The 14,202-nt window shown below is 42.3% G+C and overlaps 1 protein-coding gene and 1 pseudogene across 2 annotated transcripts in view; both read left to right on the top strand.

The window, feature by feature from the left end:
• Positions 1 to 14,202, top strand: part of LOC126094534 (tyrosine-protein kinase Btk29A) — a 366,017-nt gene that overhangs the window by 159,612 nt on the left and 192,203 nt on the right. The gene's annotated exons all lie outside the window — the stretch shown is intronic.
• Positions 11,125 to 11,242, top strand: LOC126095787 (5S ribosomal RNA; annotated as a pseudogene).

Below are 14,202 nucleotides of genomic sequence, written 5' to 3'. Positions count from 1 at the left end.
GCGCCAAACACGCATACGACCATCATTGGCACCAAGGCCGAAGCGACTCTCATCGCTGAAGACGACACGTCTCCATTCGTCCCTCCATTCACGCCTGTCGCGACACCACTGGAGGCGGGCTGCACGATGTTGGGGCGTGAGCGGAAGACGGCCTGACGGTGTGCGGGACCGTAGCCCAGCTTCATGGAGACGGTTGCGAATGGTCCTCGCCGATACCCCAGGAGCAACAGTGTCCCTAATTTGCTGGGAAGTGGCGGTGCGGTCCCCTACGGCACTGCGTAGGATCCTACGGTCTTGGCGTGCATCCGTGCGTCGCTGCGGTCCGGTCCCAGGTCGACGTGCACGTGCACCTTCCGCCGACCACTGGCGACAACATCGATGTACTGTGGAGACCTCACGCCCCACGTGTTGAGCAATTCGGCGGTACGTCCACCCGGCCTCCCGCATGCCCACTATACGCCCTCGCTCAAAGTCCGTCAACTGCACATACGGTTCACGTCCACGCTGTCGCGGCATGCTACCAGTGTTAAAGACTGCGATGGAGCTCCGTATGCCACGGCAAACTGGCTGACACTGACGGCGGCGGTGCACAAATGCTGCGCAGCTAGCGCCATTCGACGGCCAACACCGCGGTTCCTGGTGTGTCCGCTGTGCCGTGCGTGTGATCATTGCTTGTACAGTCCTCTCGCAGTGTCCGGAGCAAGTATGGTGGGTCTGACACACCGGTGTCAATGTGTTCTTTTTTCCATTTCCAGGAGTTTAATAATTTTTACAGTCGCAAGCACTCACAAACCATTTGTAATGTATAAAATAAAATCAGTCATTGAATTATATCTCTGTTGTTGTTGTTGTGGCCGTAAGTCCAAAGACTGGTTTGGTGCCGGTGTCCGTGCTACCCTATCCTGTCCAAGCCTCTTCATCTCCGAGTGACTACTGCAACGTATATCCTTTTCAATCTGATTACTGTATTCATTTCTTCGTCCTCCCTCTACGATTTTTACACCACACGCTTCCCTCCACTACTAAATTGGTAATACCTTGATGCTTCAGAATGTGTTCTGCCAACCGATCCCTTCTTCTAGTCAGGTTGTATCACAAATTTTTCTTCTCCTTAATTCTATTCAGTACCTCCGCATTAGTTACTTGATCTACCAATCTAATCTTCAGCATTCTTCTGTAGCACCACATTTCTAAAGCTTGTACTCTCTTCTTGTCCAAACTATTTATCGTCCATGTTTCACTTCCATACATGGCTACGCTCCATACAAACACTTTCAGAAATGACATTCCTAGCACTTAAATCTATACTCGATGTTAATTGATTTCTGTTGTTGAGAAACGCTTTTCTTGCCATTGCCAGTGTGCTTTTTATATCCCCCCTGCTTCGACCATCATCAGTTATTTTGATTCCCAAATAGCAAAAGTCACTCATTACTTTAAGTGTCTCATTTTCTAATCTAATTCCCTCAGCGTCACCTGATTTGATTTGACTACATTCCCTTATCCTCGTTTTTCTTCTGTTGATGTTCATCTGATATCGTCATTTCAAGATGCTGTCCATTTCGTTCAACTCGTCTTCAAAGTACTTCGCTGTCTCTGACAGAATTACAGTTTCATCGGCAAACCTGAAAGTTTTTATTTCTTCTCCCTGGACTGTAACTCCTACTCCAATCTTTTTCTTTTGTTTCCTTTATTGCTTGTTCAATGTACATATTGAGTAACATCGGGGATAGGCTACAACCCTGTCTCACTCCCTTCTCAACCACTGCTTCCCTCCTTTAGAATTTGAAAGAGAGTATTCCAGTCAACATTGTCAAAAACTGAGCTACCTTTAAGTCTACAAATGCTATAAACGTTGGTTTGCCTTTCCTTAACCTATCTTCTGTGAGAATTCGTAGGGTCAGTATTGCGTCGCCCGTTCCTACGTCTCTCCGGAATCCAAAATTATTTTCCCTGAGGTCTGCTTCAACCAGTTTTTCCATTCTTCTGTAAAGGATTCGTGTTAGTATTTTGCAGCCGTTACTTATTAAACTGATTGTTCAGTAATTTTCTCGCCTGTCAGCACCTGATTTCTTGGGAATTGGAATTATTATATTATTCTTGAAGAATGAGAATATTTCGCCTGTGTCATACATCTTGCTCATCAGTTGGGAGAGTTTTGTTTATGGCTGGCCCTTCAAAGGCTACCAGCCGCTCTAACGAAATGTCTGCTGCAGGGGTCTTGTTTGGACTTAAATCTTTCAGTGCTTTGTCGAGTTTCCGTAATTACAGCCCATTACTTTGGCATCTAAAAACGCGTCATGAATCGTACTTATCGTTACAATACATTTGTGTCCAGAGTGACTCTGAACTCCCGTGACAGAATTTCGGAGGTTTCTCTGGGATAATTTCACGATATTTTCAGGTTTCATTATCATGGTCCTGAATTCACAGTCGTTTAACAGTAGATAACCGAAAGCAGAAGTTCAGATTAAAAACTTTAAAATGAGTTGCAAAGTGTTGTACCGGACGAAAAGACTCTCATCGGTACAACAGTGGGTTCTTCGGTTTGCTTCAGGAGGCGTCCGACTTGATACCACGTGTATAACACAAATTATAATAGTTCACTTTATTAGAACACATATAAGATGGAGTACTTAATTTTGTGCTGTCCATGTGGAGTTCTGAGAAACCACACAAGAAGATACGGCAAGTTGAAAAAGAGATTGTGAGGGAGAAGTGATAAATACTTGTGTATTATAAACCTCTTCCCTCAAAAACATCTCTCTTCGTCATACCTCCTCTTTGCTACCACAGATGAAATGTCACTGATCTCATTTGTACTAAGACTGCAGTACATGCGAGGTACCTATTTGCTTCCATAAGTTCTAATAAATGTTCACCAACCTGCAATCTTCTATAGTTGTCATCTCCTGTGCAGAAAACAGGTCGTAGGTTGTGAATCCGTAATCTTGATGCTGTAAGAAACTCTTAGCGAGGAAATGTTATTTTAGAAATAATTAAATTTCCAATCGGTTTGTTTATACGGAATGCCACTCGCTTTTTATTAGCAGAAGACGAGAAACTGTACAATTACATTCGACTTTAGAGTCACAAATGATTTCTATTTTTCAACAAATTAATGAACTGCACATTTCCGTAATTAGTAGCACACTATTCTCAACTGTAAGACCAAAGAACCATACTTTGCGAATAAAATCTTAACTAACACCGACCGCCGCAGACAACCCGCCTGTCCTCCGACACTGCCGAACCAGTTGTGATCTCAGAGCCGAACAACTTCGCCCGGCATTCAGGATAGGCTTCGTCTGCCTTTTCGTTTCGCAGTTGTTTATTATTCTGCAGGTTACTAATACTTGTGAAATAATGGAATAACAACACGCTATTGAGAGATGCTTTAAATGTGAAATGCAAGTATATGCGCTGTGTAGTTTGTCTGATATTAATAATAGAATATTGTCACTTTGGTGCGTAACTTCCGAATGTAGCAGCCAGTTGCGGAGAAGGACCACAATTTAGGCGGTCTTTCTTACGATACCCGTACGTCACAAACCATCTGTCATCAGTACCTCACACCACGTTACGTCATCGTGCCGCTGCTGCCTTCTCAACTGCTCTAACAAGGGAACATCCCCATCGCACCCCCCTCAGATTTAGTTATAAGTTGGCACAAAGGATAGGCCTTCAAAAACTGAACACAGATCAATCGAGAAAACAGGAAGAAGTTGTGTGGAACTGTGAAAAAATAAGCAAAATATACAAACTGGGTCGTCCATGCGTAAGATAGGCAATATTAAGGGCAATGTAGATGAGGAGTGCCGTGTTCCCGTGGTTAGCGTGAACAGCTGCGGAACGAGAAGTCCTTGGTTCAAATCTGCCCTCCACTGAAAATTTTGCTTTCTTTATTTTCGCAAAGTTATGATCTGTCCGTTCGTTCATTGACGTCTCTGTTCACTGTAATAAGTTTAGTGTCTGTGTTTTGCGACCGCACCGCAAAACCGTGCGATTAGTAGACGAAAGGACGTGCCTCTCCAATGGGAACCGAAAACATTTGATCGCAAGGTCATAGGTCAACCGATTCCTCCACAGGAAAACACCTCTGATATTTTGTATACGACACTGGTGACAGCATGTGCGTCACATGACAGGAATATGTTGTCGACCCACCTAACTAGTACACTTGGCGAATGGGTGAAAAGTTTCTTCTACCTTGCCCGATTTAGGTTTTCTTGTGGATGTAATAATCACTCCAAAAAAAGTGATGAAAACATAAGAGTTTTTCACATAAACTGAAAATAAAAAGTTAAAATTTTCGGTCGAGGGAAGATTTGAACCAAGGACCTCTCGTTCCGCAGCTGTTCACGCTAACCACGGGACCACGGAGTTCCTCGCCTCATATGGCCCTTAATATTCCCTATCTTACGCATGGACGACCCAGTTTGTATATTTTGCTTATTTTTTCATAGTTCCACACAACTTCCTCCTGTTTTCTCGATCGACCTGTGTTCAGTTTTTGAAGGCCTATCCACTATGCCAACTTATAACTAAATCTGAGGGGGGTGCGATGGGGATGTTCCCTTGTAAGAAGAACTTCTACCTAAATATGATGCCTACAGAGCCAAAGATATTACAAAGAGTTTACGGCAGGTAGTTGCAGAAGTACCGCCAATGTCCGTCCGCAGCAGGAGCATCGCTGCGCGCGAAGCAATCATCGCTGCCCGCGAGAATCACGCCCCCTAAAGCGGCAGCGCCATCAGGAAGAGAGACGCGGCGCGCTTAAGTAACATTGCACGAACGAGAAGTCGTCAGTTGCAAGTTGTAAGTCAGTCCGAGTGTTGCTAGAGAGTTCCAGCAGGACGTTCGTCGTGTCTTCCAAGTTTTCGAGTGAGATAGAAACAGTGGCCTATAGATAGACATTGGTTAGTCTTCAGTAGAAATAGTTGAATAGAATTATGTGTGGACAGAGACTGCACGCCTAGAGAGTTACCTGAGTACTGTTAGTTTGGAACTGTTCTTCGAATAGTGTATCAAGACAGAAGATTAGTTTTCTTCCGACTTTAGTTCAGACTCTTGTGTTCGTGAAACTGTAGTCAACACAGGACGGGTAGGTTAAACCTGCACTCTACAATTGCTGTAACCGGCTTTACCAAAGTTGAGTAACATATTTTACTATTCACTGTTCTCTCTCTCTCTCTCTCTCTGTGTGTGTGTGTGTGTGTGTGTGTGTGTGTGTGTGTGTGTGTGTGCGCGCGTGCGTGCGTGCGCTCTAGAACCCACAAATCCGTCCTACCAGGACACATTATTTAGTATTTTTCAAAGTGGACGTCCTCAGCTTACAATAATCCATTTCCATAGAAATGTCTTCAGTATTTACAACTGTCTGTGAACATTAACGTCTCACTTGATAACAGACAGAAGTGTCTCACTCTAGAGTACATTTAACAATAACTCGCACGTGGGCTTCTGCCTGGTGCACTGATGAAGCAGCTCGCCTACTAGAAGGCGATACTGTCGTCTTACAAGGGGGGACCACGACGTTGGGATCACAGACTTGTACACCTTTAGTAGGCCATTAAAACAACATAACTGGCAAGTAGTAAGCTGCCCTACTCGGGCAATTCCGAGAAAATCGCAAGAGAAGTTTTATGTACCTTACGTATCTGTGCGTTAGGTGCCGGACGTTAGAGGTCATGGTGGTTAAATGATTAGCGTTCGAGATTTCTAGGACGAACGTGTATGATGCGACGGTTCAACTCCAGCCCAAACTTAATTTTTAATCAATCTTTTTCGTGACTGGTCATATTATTTGATTTTCAAAATATCATCGAGGTGCTTTGCCTTAGAAACTCTGAACATTCTGTGTAATTGCGGGGAAAACTGCATTCCTTTGATGTAGCAGATGCCGTTTCAATTTAGGTTTTCCACGTGTGTAAGACACCATACTGCAACGTGTGATGTCGAGAGCACATCCAACAATTCATTTGTACATTACTCGTGCGGTCTGGCACATTGTGACTTACAATACCACTTATTGTGAATAACGTCATTACCATCATTGTTTATCGAGGCTTGAATTGAGCTTTCCAAGCCTGTCTGAAAATTTAATTACAAATAGCAAATAGTCAAATAAGTTACGAAATTCAATATAGCTTCTTGAAAATGCACATGGGATTTTCTTTTTCATTATATTACCTCTCAGGTGTCACATAAATAAAATAATGCGACCAGTGATGGAAAAAAATATAGATTAAAAAATAAGTGTTCGTGGGATTCGAACCGTCGTCTCGTCCACGACCCTCTTTCAAAGCTCGAACGCACTGTGCAACTTAAATCTTTTACTTTGAGAAAAAATGTTGAATTTCTAGGGCTGCATTCAGGTTCACACATTCAGATATTTACGGTAAATATATGATCTCCCTGGATTCTTTTCCTAGGTACTGCCACGAGTTACTGCTACATACAGCTGTATCTGAAGCTACACGTTTCGATTTTCCACCATCATCACGCTTCTTATAGTCAGTACATTCGTTGTTCTCTACACATTGTCATTTCGCCAAAGTTTTTTTCTTTTCTTTTTTCGAATAGTACCTTTTGTCCTGTTTGGCGTTTTTATTAGGAACAAGCGTACTTCAATCGTGATATAGCACTTAACTTCTTGTTGAAAGGCACGGTGATTAATCCATAAGATACCAATATTGCAAATGTGAAAGTAACTCTGTGTGCCTCTCACCTTTTATGACAGAACCACTGAATCGTATTTGATGATGTTTGCTATGGGGGTAGTTTGAACCGGAAGAAAGAAAATAGGCTACTTCAACAAATTAAATTGGTAGGCAGAGATGATAATAGTAAAGCAAGACAGCAAAATCTTTGTTGGCAATAACAGTTACGTCAAAATTGTACAAAACTGTAGATCTCAAAAAGATCTACACAAAAATTCATGTGAGCATATGCTTACCATTTACGGTTCATCCGTAATAACTTTTGTCTTTTAACTGGAACTGTATAATCTCCCCCCTCCTTCCTATTTCCATCTATTATCCATATTAAACAATGTCCAGTTTAAGTAATTAATAAGCAAAGATTTTATGAAGATTTGAGAGGAGCGAACATTTCAGTATATAATATTTTGATTTTTCACATTAGCAAAGCCGAAGTTACATTCTTCGCACCCATTATACAAAAATACGTCCGATCACATCAGAGGCAAGCTTACGATTCTCACACTCTGTGGAAATAACAATATTCTAAAGGGTTTACAATTTTTCTTAGCAATGAATTCCTACGAGATTTCGTTACATTACTAATTTCGATTATTACCTCATGAATGACTACAGAAAGAAACATAGTAAACAGTACAGGATTGCTTAATTAATAATAGAAATTTTAAGTGTGCAAATAATTCGTAATTTCAAATGTTTCTAAAAAGTAATTTTAACTTTACACTCATAACTATGACTTATCGATTATAACATCGAAAGTAAAATATTTTATAAAGTAATTCCTTTTCATAAATTTTAGCTTGAAATACAACATACTGTGTTTAAAATTATATGAAAGTGTTCAGAAAGGCATCCGTGATAATATGGACCTGTCGAAAATTCGAAAAATAAAACTGGTATCGACAACTACTGATGAGTAACGGTACATCTACATATATACTCTGCTAGCCACCAAGCGGTGTTTGGTAGAGGGCACAATTCGCGCCAAGTATAATTCCCCCCCCCCCCCCCCCCCCCGCCCCCCTCTCCCTCTGTTCCATTCGCGATCGCGCGAGGGAAAAACAACTGTCTGAACGCCTTAGTACGAGCTCTAATTTCCCTTATCTTTGATTGGTGATCATTGCGCGATTTGAACGTTGGTGATAATAATATATGCTCTACGTCCTCGGCGAAGATCGGATTTCGGAATTAAGTGAGCAATCCCTTCCGTTTAACGCGTGGCCTATCTGCAAGTGTATCACACTTCAAACTTTCTATGAGATTTGTAACGCCCTCGCGATGGCTAAATGTACCAGTCACGAGTCCGGCCCCGGTAGCTGAGTGGTCAGCGTGACAGAATGTCAATCCTAAGGTCCCGGGTTCGATTCCCGGCTGGGTCGGAGATTTTCTCCGCTCAGGGACTGGGTGTTGTGTTGTCCTAATCATCACCATTTCATCCCCATCGACGCGCAGGTCGCCGAAGTGCGTCAAATCGAAAGACCTGCACCAGGCGAACGGTCTACCCGAAGGGAGACCATAGCCACACGACATTTCATTTCATTTTCACCAGTCACGAATCTTGCCGCTCTTCTTTGGACCTTCTCAATCTCTTGAATCAGACCCAATTGTTAAGGTTCCCACACAGACGAACAGTACTCTAAGACTGGACGAACTAACGTATTGTTAGCTATTTCCTTTGTTGAAGGACTGCATCATTTCAGGATTCTACCAATAAACCGCAATCTGGAGTTCGCCTTACCCGTTACTTGTGTAATCTGATCGTTCCATTTGAGATCATTTCGAATAGTCACACCCAGATACTTGACGGAAGTTACCGCTTCCAAAGACTAAACTAAATTAAAAATCTACAACGCTTGTGTTATAAGCACCCTTCTCTATAGCTGTGAGACATGGACAACTCTTTCTAGGCATGAATCTCGACTCAACAGCTTCCATCTCCACTGTCTCCGGAAGATCCTTCAGATCTCTTGGAGAGATAGAGTACCCAACACCGAAGTCTTTCATTGTGCAAGCACAACCAGCATCTTTGCACTCCTGAGTCATCGACGTCTAAGATGGTTGGGACATGTCGGGCGCATGGATCCTGAACGGATACCGAAACAACTGCTGTACGGCGTATTTCAGGAGGGTGTGAGGCCAGTGGGACGACCGCATCTTCGTTTCAAGGATGTCTGCAAGAGAGACCTGGCCAAGACCAGAATCAATCCAAGTCGCTGGGAAAGCATTGCAGATGAGCGTGTCAAGTGGCGAGTAACTGTACGCAACGGCGTCAAGCTCTGAGGACGAACGCACACAGGAACAAATCAGGAAGAGGACAAGGCGAAGAGACAGAGCGGCTTCTGTTCGAAGTCGCTCAAATTTCACATGTCCAAACTGCAGCAGGGACTGCCACACTCGAGTGGGACTTTTTAGTCATAGCAGACGCTGCAGACTCTGAACCAAGCATGCTACACCGTCATCCCTCAAGGATGGACGGATGCCATTATTAGTAGCAAGAAAAATAAAAAAATTATTTAAATAAAATAAGGGTCAAATGTTTCGTGAAATGGTTTTTCTAAGAGTAAGAAATAAAATGGATTAGAGACACATTTGACGTGTCTTTGAATTATTCGCGAAATCATGTACGGAGAATGAGGTACCTAGTGAAAAATTTGGAGCTCGGTGTTTAACTTGGAATTTCAAAGATTACTTGATATGTCCGTGGTCGATTATTTAGGCGGTGAACTGTGCTGTTTTGTGGCCTTGAGATGTGGTGCTGTGCATGATTTTGAGCACGATTCAAACTCGCGTCACGTGTTTGCCTAATGTGTTTCATTCCTTATTTTTAAACAAACTGTTTAACAAAACGTTCTAACGAGTTTCTTTCAAAGTTTGTTTTGGTGTTTTGTGCAGCAGCCATGAAATATCAGACCAACTTAACTTTTTATGCACAAAATAGCTAGGCCTTGAAGGAATGAACTCGCTTCATTTACACAAGCTGTTTCTGAAATTTTCAATTTTTTCTCAAATGACTTCATAAATACTCTTAATGACTCTGACCATTTGAGTCATTTTTTTGCAATGGTAAACCTCATGCTGGTCAGTTTGATTCCGCGTTTGTCCATCTGCCACTCTTTGTTTGGCTCTGAAAATTCGAACGGAAACCAGATGTGTAATCCGAGGAGGCAGGCTTGTGTTCGATCCGCTCCGTCATTTGACTAAAAACTGCAGAATGTTCCTAAATAAGAAGAAAGACACCAGCATTTTTCTAATTGTTGATAGAATGTTCTTGTCGCACCAAAAAGATGTGAAATTAAGACATTATAATACAGTTATAAAACCACAAGTCCCCTAGGGTTCGGAAACACGACTTATATTTGAATTCGAAAGACATTGGAAGGTTTGGGAAAGAAATAAAAATTGTTATTACAGAATTAATTAATACAAAGATCAATTAATAACAACATTTTGCTGTATTCCTATTACCTTCTGCAAAAGCCTCTATTCACGCTATCCTCCTCGCGTACGCTGCGGTACTCCGTTATTTCGCTGATGTGGTTATTCCAGGAACGTCGCGATATGCCACATTTACATCTTCCAGATGATTTTCATTCAAAACTTTTCTTTAAGCACTGATGATGAGCTGGGATTCTCAACAAATATCAATGCCATTTTAATGGTTTCCTATCAGTTCTATCACTGTTTCATTTTCCTTCATTCTGACTGCTCCTTGTTCATTAGTTTCTTCTCGATTCTTGATATTCTGGCTCTGTTTCGCAAATCACGCATTTACACAGCTATTGGTCTTCTTTCGTGGTCAGAATTGAAAATCCCTGGTTCTGAGCCATCATATGGGACAGATTCAATAGTTAGCCTACCCGCTCTTTTCTTATCGTCAGAGATGTCCTTATCCCACCAAAAAGAATTCGTAGACCAGTTACTCTTCATCTTTGTTCAAGAAAGAAGACACTTGGGAAAAATATTACGTCCAATCAAGAACAAATATATAGATTGGATTATGAGATCAGATACGGAAATATACTCCTTCTGCCTTAAAATAACAGATGAGATCAGGAAAAGACATGTTACCATCTATGGACGTCTAGAGGGATAAAAGAAAACAGATTGACAAAGCAGATACACACATTCTCTCACATCAGGATAACAGACATGAAAATGGGGAGGAAGAGGAGGCAAGGTAGAAAAAGACTTAGAATAATGCAGATTGAACAGGAGAATTTATTCAGTAGAGACGAATTCAGTCTAGAAGTCAAGAAATTAAAAGGATTTCAGAAAGACAAAACAAAAAAACGACCAGAGTCAAATGGTTAGATAAGAGGAAAATAATTCATTCTGACAAATTGAAAAACTTTGGAGAAGGATGAAGTGAAAGAGAGATAAATAGTTACCCTGAGGTGTCCTCGGCAACGGCCTTGCCGCAGTGGTTACACCGGTTCCCGTGAGATCACCGAAGTTAAGCGCTGTCGGGCGTGGTCGGCACTTGGATGGGTGACCATACGGGCCGCCATGCGCTGTTGCCATTTTTCGGGGTGCACTTAGCCTCGTGTTGGCAGTTGAGGAGCTACTCGACCGATTAGTAGCGGCTTCGGTCAAGAATACCATCGTAACGACCGGGGGAGCGGCGTGCTGACCCCACGCTCCTCCTATCCGCATCCTCGTCGGAGGATGACACGGCGGTCGGATGGTCCCGGTAGGCCACTCGTGGCCTGAAGACGGAGTGTCTGAGGTGTCCTTAGTTTGCACTAAAACAAAATAATATACACGTGTCTAATGACTGAACGTTTGCGTCTCTCACATATCTCCCGACTTTTTAGGTCCCCTTAGGCCGGTATTGCACTATCATATTTCTTTGTCATATTTCTTTGTCATATTTCTTTGTCATATTTCTTTGTCATATTTCTTTGTCATATTTCTTTGTCATATTTCTTTGTCATAGTTCTTTGTCATAGTTCTTTGTCATAGTTCTTTGTCAAAAATCTTTGTCAAAGATATTTGATGGTGTAATAGGAACTTTGTCAAATGTCGTCCAATATTTGATCAAATCTAGGGCCTCGCTGTAGATTTGATCAAAGAAATCGCTTGTCTTCTGTTCACTGCAATGTGACATGTTTCCTCATGGAGCGCTAGCATCGCTGCAGCGTTCTGTCGTCTGTAGTGTTTTTATAATCATTGGCGGTAAATACAATTGGTGTGTGCCGACAACTACAAAATTAATAGAGATGTATGAAGCTGATGAGGCGCTTTACAACGTGAGGCACCCTGAATAGAAAAGTAGATTAAGAAGATTGGAGACCTGACCTGACCTAACCTAACCTAACATAACCCTCTCTTGTAGCAAGAAATCGGAGTGTTACAGTGAGCCTGTCTTCTGAAGATGTAGCAGTTCTTAAGTGAATATTGTGCTTTGTGATATGAGGATACACTGCACTGAGCACATACAGAAATGTATGCTCTTCCATTCTTAAGTAATTGATGTACGACTTGACGTCTTCCACTGTAAGCTCACGTAACAAGTTTTGTTGAATGCTTTTATCGTGTCGTCGTAAAACCCACTGCTTCACCCAGATTAGATTAGTTTTTCGTTCCATAGATCCGTGCTGAGGAGATCCTCGTGGATGTGGAACATGTCAATTTTTTTTAAGCTGAAATAACAGTACTAATAGCTTGAACAAATACATCATTTGTTTCAAAAATTTCGTCAATGGAGTTGAAGGATTTGGCCACTAGTAAGTCTTTCAGGCTCCTTTTAAACTGATCTTTATTTGTAACGAAATTTTTTATGTTTGCTGGCAAATGATTGAAGATGAGTGTTCCTGAGTAGTGGACACCTTTTTGAACTAAAGTAAGTGCTTTTAAGTCCTTGTGCAGATCATTTTTGTTCCCGGTATTGTATGTATGAACTGAGTTGTTTGTTGGAAAAAGAGATACATTATTTAGGACAAATTTCATTTAGGAGTAAATATACTGAGAGGCAGTAGTTAGTATATCGAGTTCTTTGAAGAGGTTTCTGCAGGACGTCCGTGAATTTACTCCACAAATAATACGTATTACACGCTTGTGGGCTCTGAAAACTTTTGTTTGACTTGAAGATTTGCCCCAAAATATTATACCATATGACATTAGGGAATGAAAGTAGGCAAAGTATGCAAGCTTTTTCATTTTTATGTCGCCTATGTCTGCTAACACTCGAATTGCAGATTTGTTAAAGCGTTTCTGCAGTTCTGTGGTGCGCTCCTCCCAACTGAATTTATTATCAAGTTGTAATCGCAGGAATTTAAGACTGTCAACCTCGTATGTATGGTTCCTTTTTTTCCCCCACTTCTTTTCCGCATGTGCACACAATGCAATTACGGTACGTGCAACTGCTGCGGTTAATAACAAATTGTTGTCAGCCATCTTGCACTTTGACGAAAAATTTGATGACAGTGTAATACCCTTCTAGTGCTACGTCAAAGATCTTTGTCAAATATATTTGACGGAATATTTGATCACACCTTTGATCAAATCTTTGACAAAGAAATTTGATAGTGTAATACCGGCCTTACCTATACCCGAGTCCCGATTTCCTGCAAATAGGACGTGGCTACAAGGTGCGGGCCCCCCAGCGGCTGCAGCTGACACAGCCTGCATCTAAACACGGCCCAGCGCTAATACGTTTGTACAGATTTCAAAGGATTTGAAACATCGTGCACTCCTTTTATAGCGATGAACGCATTCTGAAAGATCTCCGCTTTTCCTTCACGTTGAGCTCGCGCAACTGGAGCAGCGAGCTGGACCGCGCGCGGGAACACGACGCGCCCCTCCCCCGACTCGGCGGCCTCCCCCCTTTTCCCCGGAGTGTGGACTGCCTTGGCGCAGCCGTACACCTCCAGGAGAGCCAGTTAGCCTCACTTCACGCACCACTGTCCGCAACGTTATTTATCACTGCTGCTAGCTACCAGAGCTCGATGTGAATTTATTAATAATAAAAAAAAGCACCACCCAACCTAACCAACACACGTCTCGCAGTAACGTACTGATTTAAAAAATCCGTGCCTCTTCTTGGAAAACTGCTGCACTGTATTAAGAAAAATGTCCAGACACTCTGTGACCAAAATGGTACTGAAACAGAGGATGACATACTAAAGGCCGTAATACTAAATGTCTTTTTCCAAAGCTGTTTCACAGAGGAAGACTGCACTGTAGTTCCTTCTCTAGATTGTCGCACAGATGACAAAATGGTAGATATCGAAATAGACGACAGAGGGATAGAGAGACAATTAAAATCGCTCAAAAGAGGAAAGGCCGCTGGACCTGATGGGATACCAGTTCGATTTTACACAGAGTACGCGAAGGAACTTGCCCCCCCCCCCCCCCCCCTTCTTGCAGCGGTGTACCGTAGGTCTCTAGAAGAGCGTAGCGTTCCAAAGGATTGGAGAAGGGCACAGGTCATCCCCGTTTTCAAGAAGGGACGTCGAACAGATGTGCAGAACTATAGACC

The sequence above is a fragment of the Schistocerca cancellata genome, chromosome 8, assembly GCF_023864275.1.
Source record: "Schistocerca cancellata isolate TAMUIC-IGC-003103 chromosome 8, iqSchCanc2.1, whole genome shotgun sequence".
NCBI classification, from domain to species: Eukaryota; Metazoa; Arthropoda; class Insecta; order Orthoptera; family Acrididae; genus Schistocerca; species Schistocerca cancellata.
Note: the sequence above shows the minus strand (reverse complement) of the source record. Positions and strands in the feature narration are given on the sequence as shown.